The sequence below is a fragment of the Octodon degus genome, unplaced genomic scaffold, assembly GCF_000260255.1.
Source record: "Octodon degus isolate 3935 unplaced genomic scaffold, OctDeg1.0 scaffold00049, whole genome shotgun sequence".
Taxonomy (NCBI): domain Eukaryota; kingdom Metazoa; phylum Chordata; class Mammalia; order Rodentia; family Octodontidae; genus Octodon; species Octodon degus.
In genome coordinates, this window is record NW_004524625.1 from 5,606,842 (window position 1) to 5,617,197 (window position 10,356).

A 10,356-nucleotide genomic window follows, 5' to 3' on the forward strand; every position below is an offset into this window, starting at 1 on the left:
TCTCACCAGATACAAAAAGTAACTCAGAGAAGTTATTGAAATGTAAGGTCCCCAAATCATGAAGCTACCAGAGAAAATCCAGAAAGCTTTTCAGAATGCTAAAATGGACAAGACCTTTAAATCAATAGCAAAAATAGATGAAAGAGAGCACATTGAACCAAAACATCCTCTGTAGCGAAGGAAACAAAGGAGTGAAAAATCACATGTAGAATGCAAGAAAATGTTGGTGAACTCTGCACCTGATGAGGAGCTAGTAGTAACAGTATGTAAGGAGCTTAAGCAACTCACTATCAAAGAAGCAAAACAAAATGAAAACAAACAAAAGCAAAAACATAAAAAAACCATACCCCTCAAAAAAAAAGGGCCTGAAAGATGGTTCAGTGGCATAAATGCCTGCCTGGCATGCACAAGGTCCTGAGTTCAATTCCCGACTGCTCAGGTGAACATCTCAGTTATAAACCAGACAATAACACTAGAGAGATATCTAAGTGGCCAACTGTAAAATGAAAAAAAAAATTCACATCACTAATCACCTTGGAAATACAAACCAAAACCGCAAGAAAGTATCACTTCTTTCAATGAACATGGCTAGTCTCAACAAGGTAAAAGATAACACGTGCTGGCATGGCTGCGTACAGCAGAGGCCTCCTCTTCCGCCTTGTAGGTAGGGACAGAAATCAACTGACCTGCCATGGAGACCAGTAGCGAGAGTCCTCAAGAGACCAGGACCCCGACAGTCTGCCCGGCGATCCCACCATGGGGGGTCTGCATCCCAAGGAAGGGAAATGGCTGTGTGAAGCCGGAGGACAGAGACTGCTCTCCCACGTGCATGCAGAGCAACTCAGAATAGCCCAGGTGGGGACAGCCCACGTCTCATCAGCTGATGAACGCCTAAGCTTGCTGGGGGATGCACACAGAGAGACAGAGTGAAAATGTACCCGGTACTGTAATTCCAAGAGTGAAGAAAGTATTGTGAATATTTTTTCTTAACATGAAGAAATAATAAATGTTTAGGAGATGTGTATATTCACCTCTGTTTAAATTGTACACAGTGTGTACATATATTGAAACTTCATATGGTACCCTGTACAATTGTTATCTTTGCATGCGTCAGTTAAAACATATTTAAATTTAAAAACACTCGATAATGGGGTCCAGTGTTAGGAAACGTGAAGAAAAATGTTCGGGAGGCATCGAGCCTTTCTTTAGCCCTGGGTGTGCCCCTGCCCCTGGTGGCAGGGGATACTGCCAGCGAGTGGGGCGGGCCAAGCTTTGTATGTCCAGTAAGAGAAGGCAGCAGGATGGTGGCCCGAGCTGGGTGCTACCAAGTTCTTTCTCATGACTCCCTGGCACTGGGCCATTGGTCATGGGCTTTGCCACTCCAAGATTTAGTTTTCTCATCAGTAAGATGGACACGATGAGGTAACCTGGCTTAGAGGAAGGATAGTCCATAACATTTGCAAGTTTGTCGGGTCCTTGGAACAATGCCTGGTGCTAGGAAATTCTATGTGCTTACTGGACAGCGGCCTTTGCGTTGATTCTTTCCCAAGGAGTTTCTGTTTAAGAAAATGGGTCGTATCAATATTTCATTGTTCTGTTCCTGGGGGAGGTGTCTGGCTTTGTCTTTCTACTCCTCTAGCTTTCATCTTAAACTATGAACCTCTGAGTGCCAGGGCAACTAGATTAAAGCATGTTGCACGTGTGGCCGTTGGTAGCGTGACTGAGGACCACTGCTTCTGTGTGTGGAATGCCTCCTTCTGCAGTCGTCCTTTCCTTCTGTGCGGGAGGAGCCACGCTGACTTGGCTGAGAAGTTGAAAAGGCAGAAGAGAGAGCTTACCTTCCACAAAGGAGGAAATAAAAGCACCCCTTGGCCCCCACATCTCCCCTTGAACATCTGGAGGGTGAGGAGCTTCAACTAGATGGTCTCCTGGGGCTCGTTCAGCTCACCATTTCTGACATTAAGACAGAATGCATTTAATCCATCTCATAGGAAGAGAGATGGGGGCACGGGGCCAGATCGGCTCCACATCAGAGGAACGCATCTCTAAGAGCAGAGGTGTAATCACGTGGGTCTTTAAAACCCACCATACTAGTCTGCATTACCTTAGTAAGCAAAATTTTAAAAAATTGTTATGTAAGCTTAAGCATGACCATGATAGTCTCCTGACAATTACAATCGCAAGACGCACTGTTCATGTCCTAGTAGACATGCTATCGCTAAGGAATCATTGATTGTTCCGAAGCAACAGTCCCATTAACTGCAAGGTATTTCGGTGTCTCAATTAACTTTTCCTTATTGTCTTCTTGAGCTAGAAGCCCACCTCATTCATTCAGAGGAGCAATCCTCTTTCATTTCTGGTAGGTAGAGTAAGGGGCCCGCACTATCCCATGATTAATAGCAGTTTCAAATAATTGCAGGTTGCATTTTCCTGAGGGGAAGGAAGCAAGCTGTCCTTGGAGATGACTCCTGCAATGGTTTAAAAATATCAGCCCTTGGAGCGCGACACATGGGTGTCTCTCTCCCGGTCACATCGTTGTCAGAGATGGCTATTTCCTAACTCTGCAATAGTAGGTCAGGTTTGGTTTGAAGTCCTCTTTCTCAGTAATGATGCTACCAAGGCATTTGGAGGCAGCAAATGAAAACCGTCACGGAGGACCTCACGTTGCTTTGCGACGTGATAATCCAGTTATTTCTGGCATAATGGAAGTGTGATGCTGAAGGCAGATGCTTCGATTCTGATTCAGGTTCTAATAATGACTCGCTGAGAGCCTTTTTACCAAGCACTTAACCTCTCTGAACCGTCATGACCTCAACTGAAAAATGAGAAAACCAAACCTTTCATTTTTTCCTTCCCGGGGTTATTTTGAGTGTCACACGGTAACGATGTGGAAGCACTGTCTTAAAGTCTAAAGCTTTACAGAAGACTAATTAAGGTCCAATAATTAGCAAGCAAACAATGTTGCTAACAAAGGAGCACTCAGCAGCAACTTTTGATTACGATGAGTTTCGTCTGGCTCTGTAAAGCGGTCTAACAATGAAGGGCGATTAGCAGAGCAAAGAAGTTTAGGTGCTGCAAGGGGATCAGCCACACTTGGCCTATTGTGCTAGGTTTCATGGGCGCGTGCGCAGTCGGAACAGCACTTGTCCTGCCTCCTCAGGGCTGCCTGAAGACAAATTGACCCCCATAATGATGTGTTATTTCCTCCCTCTCTCCCTCTCTCTCCCCTTTCCTGTTCTTCTCTTGCTGTAGTAGGGGTTTATTGAGCAGTCAGTGTATAACTAGTACAATTTGGAAGCCACGGTAGAGATAGACTGGTGTGCAAAATGGAAGCAGCCCTGCTTTGGAGAGGACAGATTTAAATTCTAGTGGGAGTGATAAATAGGCGAAGGTAGAATGTCTGGTGGAGATAAGTGCTCAGGGAAAATATTGAGTGGGCTGAGGGGACGGAAAGCGCCAGGAGGGATGTTGCACAAAGGCCCAGGGAAGCCCCCTGGAGGATGTCAATGTGAGAGACCTGGCTGAGTGGAAAGACATAGCCAACCACGTGGGTATCTGAAGAAGGCTCAGCCCGAGGTGGGGGCGTGGGGGCAGGACAGAGCCCTGGGTGATGGGGGCGGGAAGGTGTCAGAAGGCTCACTGCTGCTCCAGGGGGCGAGGGGAGGAGGGGCAGACTGTGGGTGACAGGCAGACGGCTAGGATGACTAAGCAGAGTGGCTGGGGACCCGAGAGAGCTGGCAGTGGCTCCAGCCCGCCTGGCAGAGATGGAGGTGATGGTGGCGGTCAGATGCAGGGTACATGGTGAAGGCAGAACTTCCAGGGCTTCTGATGGAGGGCGGATAGTGGGAGAGGAAGAGCAGAAGGATGTTCCTGGGTTTGGGGCACGAGGTCCTAGGCTCAGAGTGTGCTCTGCAGGAGCTGGCAGACTACTGCAGGGACAAGCATGAAGGCAGGGGCAGGAGTCACCAGTGCACTGTGGGGGCTGACCAATCCACGCACGCTTTTCAGATAATGGGGGCGTCACATGCATGGGTGCAAAGGTGTCCAGAGAGGCTGGGGGGGGTCCAGTCCCCAGAGGCTGGGGCTAGAGGGACTAGAAGCCCCCCATCCCTGAGCTTTCACCAAACACTTGAAACATGCCCTTCCGGTGGAGGCTTTGTCCCATCACATTGGTATCTTTTAATGATTGCCTACTGCAGCACACTTCTTTGCAATGAGTAGCTAAATGTCCATTCACTTCCTTCTGGCCTGCATATTCAGGAGGACCATCCCTCTGAACTCAGTGCACAAGGCCTCTTTGCCCACCCAGGACCTTCAGGAGTCTCAAGAGAGTGGGGTCAACAACAGGGTCTATTTTCCATGCATTAGAAGGGCATACTGATGAGGCTGCTCATTCTGGTTTCATAAATCCCAGACTTGACTCACGTGTGGAGGCACAGACGGCACACGGGTCCCCTCAGCCTGCCCCCATCAGCCTCCCCCTGGTTTCCAGGCATCTTGCTGGGACTGCAATGTGTTTTTGCCTGAAGCTGTGGCCCAGAATCAGCAACTCACATTTGGGGGAAATTAAGAAGTCACAGCAGACAACTGCTGCTGGTCCATTAGTTGGTGGGAAGCTGTCTCCGGGTCATTCTGCCAGACTGAGGGAAGGGAGGCTGCCTCAGGGGGAAGAGTGTCCCCTTGGTGAGCCCTCCATGCTGGCTACAAAGGCCAGACAGAGGCCACAGTGGTGGAAGGAACCTGGATGGGAGGTTGGGGTGCTGTGGATTAGTCCTGCCACAGCTCCTTTGTGATGTGTCACCCAAGAAAAGTCATGCTTCCTGTCTGTTTCCTTATTCTTGCATGAAAAGGTGGACTTGGAGGATGAGTAAGAGACCCTCAGTTCTAACACACGATGGGAAGCACACAGGCCCTAAGTGGTAGAGTTGGACGTTCTGTTGGCCTTGCTTCTTGCGCTCCATGTGTCTGCCTTCCCAGGCTGGCTCTGCCTGTCCCTCTGCTCTCTGTACACTTATGGTGAGTGTGCACTCCACGAAGACGCGAGCTGCCACCCAGGTGCTGTGGACTGTGAGCCAGCCTCCTGCGGGGCATCTTCAGATGTCCAGTATCAAGAAGCTTAAAACTGAACTCCCCTCCCTCCCCTCTAGAGCTTTCTTTTCTTTCTGCATCTTGTGTTTTCATTAATGAGTGTGGCTTCCCTGAGCAGAAACTCAGAGCTCCTCTGACTTCATGGCTTTGAGCTATTCCCTGTCTATTCTCCTCCACTAATTTCCACTCTGTCCAGCCCAGCATCCCCAGGTGTCATTGCCTTTCCTCTCAACCTTCTCTTGCCTTTGGAAGGGTCATTCTATCACCAAGCCTGACATTCAAATCTTGCTTGAAACCTCAGTTATCTCCGATTGCCTGGTGAATGAAAATCAACACATTTGCAACTGATCATTGTTCAGTCTAATAACTCAACGTGTATTTCATTTTGATTTAATTATTAATTAATTAATTTGGTATAGGGTCTCACTGTGCAGCTTGGACGCTCAGCGTTTCAGCCTCTCCAGCACTGGGGCTCCAGGTGTGCACCACTACGCCCGGACTCAGTGGCTGGCAGGGCATGCCCGGGGTGTCAGGGCTGGCATGGCACATGGTACTGCGCTCAAACTCTGGTCCTTGCCTTTGCCTGGCAGGCACTTAGACTACTGAGCTATCACCCCAGCCCTCAATATTTATTTTAAAAAATCTAAATTCAATTTTTAAAATCATTATTTATCACATTGAACATTTGAAAAATTGTCTTGTTCAATCTCAGTAGTAATGCTGTATTTAACACATGAGTATCTATTTTTTTGATGAAAGAAAAAATTATAGACACATGGTAATCTTAAGACCCTCACTGGCGGAACTGGGGGAGATGCCAGTGGATTGGATGCGATTGGACTGTCCTGTCTGTCCTGGCCTGCAGGTAGGAGCCCTCACAAATGGCCTCAGCTCTGACACGCCATCTCTCACTGCTGTCATCTCTTCCAACACATGCCATTTGTCTACTTGTGAGAGAGCCTGCTGCAGCTCAAGTTCATGTGGGCTTTCACGTCACGGTGCCAGTGCCACTGCTCTTCTCTCTGCTTGGGATCTTGTGTCCATTCCCCTGGCTGCTGTTTCTTTTGGAGCCCCCATCGCAATAGCAGCTCTGTGAAAGCACCTCTCTGCACCCCAGGTGGAATCCATCATATCGTCTCTTCTGTCAAAGCACTATACTTTGCGCTTTTCCACAACATCCATCATCTTGTGCTTTGAATGATCACTCACTACGAATACACTAGAAAATTCCAAGCTCTTCGGTGGCAGGGGCTGCACCTTACTCCACTTTAGAGCGCTCTGCGTTACTCTCAGTGCCTAGGCTGCTGCCCAGTGTGCAGAGCTGCTTAATGAACAGCTGTGAATTAAATGGAGCCCCAAACATCATAAAGGCACAAACAGCCACACGGATATTGGCAGCACTGGGAAGAACTCATATGCAAGTTCATATGCTACGCTTTTCCTGGCCATTGTGCATCCTCCTCTGAGGTATGGATTTTGGGGTGAATGGAAAGTTTGGAAGAGGCATGGAAATCGTATCGCCTGACACAAACTGAGAGCCCTGCTTCTAGCTGTGCATCCCACAAAGTTCCTCACTCTATCCTTATGCCAAGCACATGCAGGAACTGCAAACTGTTTTATTCCTAGTTATAAGTGGGTCAGCGTGTCAAACGTGACTGAGAAGACTGAATTTACGTACTGAAATGTAAATAGTAATGCATGTTCCAGTACCACGGAATTACTGCATAAGTGCAAGAAATACATGAGACTAGCAACAAGGACCCGTGTCCTACACAAAGGACTCATACATAGAGGATGACGAGGTCCCAGTCCTCTCACCTGAGAAACACACAGAGGGTCCCACAGAGATAATGTTCATGGCTCTAGAGTCCCGAACATTTGTGGTGTTCCATCTCCTCTGCCTTCAATGTTTGCTGTGAATTCAGAACTTAAGTAGTGCGCACTCCCAAGTTCCATGTCCACCCGGGGCCTGTGAATGCCACCTGCTTTGGAGTTCAGGTCCTTCCAGGTCATAGCAGGTCAAGTTGGGCTGTAATGCAAAAACTGGTGTTCTTGATGTGAACAGACACACAGGGAGGAAGGCACAATGTGACAATCGAGGCAGAGGGTGAGTGGCGCCTCTCCTAACTAAGCAGCACCAGCACTTCCGTCTGCCACCAGCAGCTCAGAGCAAAGCAAGGAGCAGACTCTCCCTCACACTTCCTAGGAAAGGAGCAAGGCCTGCTAATGCCTGGGCTTGGATTTCGAGCCTTCAGCACTGTGAGAGGAAACCCTGCTGTTCTTCTAAACCACTGAGTTCGTAACAGGCTGTTTCAGCAGCCCTGGGAAGCTCCAAGACCTTGGATGGCAACGCCTATTTTGATGACAGCAATAGCAATCATCAAGTAATAATCTGTAACAGTGAAACTGAGTTTCCTTTTATGAATGTATTATGGTATACCTTTAAAATGCATGCATGAGTTTGGGCCAGCATGTCTGAGACAGTCTGCCTTGACAGCCTGGATATGGACTCAGCGTGGCTGTCACTGAAGGTCCCTGAACATGACTGACAAACATCCTTCAAGAAAGCCATGTGGCTTCTGTGAGGGAGGAGTGTGGCAGACATCTGGAGACATGCTGGACAGAGAACACAGACAGCAGTTTATCATATCAAGGCCCAATGCAGATGAGCGGGGGAGGGCGGCAGCCCGTGGACCTGCAGGCTGGCTTGGGTGAGAAGTGTTTCACAAGGGCAGTTCTGTGCATGGGGCCTCCAGGTGGGCAGCTGCACAGAGCCCTGAGCTTGAGGATTCGTCAGCCTAACAGAGGGCCAGCAGCTGGCACTGTGGCACTGGGCCTTAGGCGTGGCCATCAGGGTCACATACTGTGTGGGGCATATGGCATCTTTTCACTTGATGCTCAGAACCACAGTCACCCAAGGATTAGAGGGGGCCCGGGTTTAGGCAGCTCAAGCATCCTGGGCCAGGGGCAGGGCATGAACCCGAGACTGCAACTCCAGAGGCTGAGTTCTGAAGCATGCACTGAACTTCATAAATCTTCCTCATTTCTCAGAAAAGAGAAAACTACCAGAATGGCCCTTGTGGCACTTGGGATAAAAGGCACGGGTACTTCCCTCCCTCTGCACATCCCGGGGTCCAGGAGGAGCAAAGCACTCCTTCTGTTGAGTTCAAAACTGAATTCCTGCAAGCTCGCAGTGTATGGTCTGCTGCGTTCTTTACCACACACTTCAGCTGGTTGGCATTCGAGTTGGTTTTGCATATAACACAGAGGAGTCAGTGCAGGTTCTCTGTCTTTTGACATTCATATTAAGGTAGCTTGAACCCCATCTATGAGCCCAAGTGCTTCTGTCTCTTTGGGGTGCGAGTGTGTGTGTGTGAGAGAGAGAGAGAGAGAGAGAGAGAGAGAGAGAGAGAAAGAGAGAGAGAGAGAGAGAGGCAGAGAGACAGGCAGAAAGAGAGAGAGACAGAGAGACAGACAGAGAGACAGACAGAGACAGAGACAGAGACAGAGACAAAGAGACTGAGAGAATCTTTTTTTTTTTTTTTTTTTTTGTACCAGGGATCAAACTTGGGACTTTGCACTTGCCAGGCAGGTGCTTAGAAAGAGGTGTTTCTGAAGTCTGCCCTTAAGGCTCAGTTTATGCTGAATATACTCAATAAGTGGATCGTCTCCCCCTTCCTGCGTTGTGTCTCTTTTATATGACTATGAGGTAGGTAGAACCCATTCACCCTGCTTTCCCCGTAAACTGTGTCACAGGGCCTCTATGAGCATGGCCTGCTTTGCAGTGTGGAGGTGATGAAGGCGCGTGTTCTGCCGGGAGCATCTTCTCTCCCACTTCCGTGCTACCCTCCTTTCGCCAGGCCTAAAGATCCTGTGCTGCTCTACTAAATAGAAGCCCCTTTTTCTAGGCCTGTTGCTTAGCAGAAACAAACAAATAATAGCAGTAGCAGCAGCAACAGCAAACTTCCGGGAACACTGGGACCTGGGTCCTGATCGTCCCTGCCTATCTCAGCAAGGGCAAGGGGACACTTTAGACACGAGACAATCCTGATAAGAATTAAACCAGGCTCCAGCCCTCAGGGTGGTAAAGTGGCTACTGCCAATTTGTGCTGTGATTTGCAGTGACTCCCATTCCCTTCCTTAGCTTCACACTCCTTTGTTAGGCCACGTGCTTCCTTGGAGAAGGCATCGGGTGACACAACCCCTAGAACCCTTTCGTGAGCTGTCGTTGTGCCCCACAGCATAATGGCCCACATAGGGCTGGTAGAGGTACATTGTTTTTCTAGGTGGTCATTTTTGGGGGATAGCACCTTTGCAGACTGTTATTTCTTGGTTTGGACTTTTAAATAACAGGAGAAAGAACATACCTATCTAAGAGGGTGTCAGATGTGGAAGAATTTTTGGGAACATTCTAGGATTGTCAGGACTGGCTTCCCTTATCTCTGCATTTGCAGACACCATCATCCTGGCTCTTTGTCAGGACACTGCTTGATCAGGGAGCCCTGCTGGACCAGCAGAGACCCCCCCACATGTGAGAGCTTATTCCCAGAAGCATAGCAGGTCTGCGTCAAGCTCGCTGGGGCGCAAGGAAGGCAGCTCCCTTGCTGGGAGGTCCCCACGTCAAGTGTCCAACTAATTAACAGTGCTCAGTGGAGGAGACATCCTTAGATTAATCACAACTTTCAGAGAATTCAGAGGCTGAAATAGCAGCATCCTCCCTGACTTATTACCTACTACAGACCGGGCACCTACATGAAACTTTTAGCTCTAGATGAAATGATGTATTAGACATATGGCCTTCGCTTTCAAAAATAGCTATTTGGATAGCTTGCTATATGTGATCTGAGTGACAAAAGTAAGCATTTTAAAAGAAGATGTGTAGGGCCAGCGAGATAGCTCAGTGAATAAGCATCTTCTTAGACAAGAGCAGGGACTGGGGTTCCATCCCTGGCACCACATGCCATGCTGGTCCTGACCCCTGGGCACCCTGAACTGGCCACTGAGACTGGGAGTGGTGGTGCACACCTCTAATCTCAGTGTTAGGGAGGCTGAAAACAGAAGGATCACTATGAGTCCTGTGTAGTGAGACCCTGAACCAAATACATGAAGAAGGGGAAGAAGGGGAAGAAGAGGAAGAAGGGGAAGAAGGGGAAGAAGAGGAAGAAGAAGGGGAAGAAGAAGAAGGGGAAGAAGAAGAGAAGAAGGGGAAGAAGAAGAGAAGAAGGGGAAGAAGAAGAAGAAGAAGAAGAAGAAGAAGAAGAAGAAGAA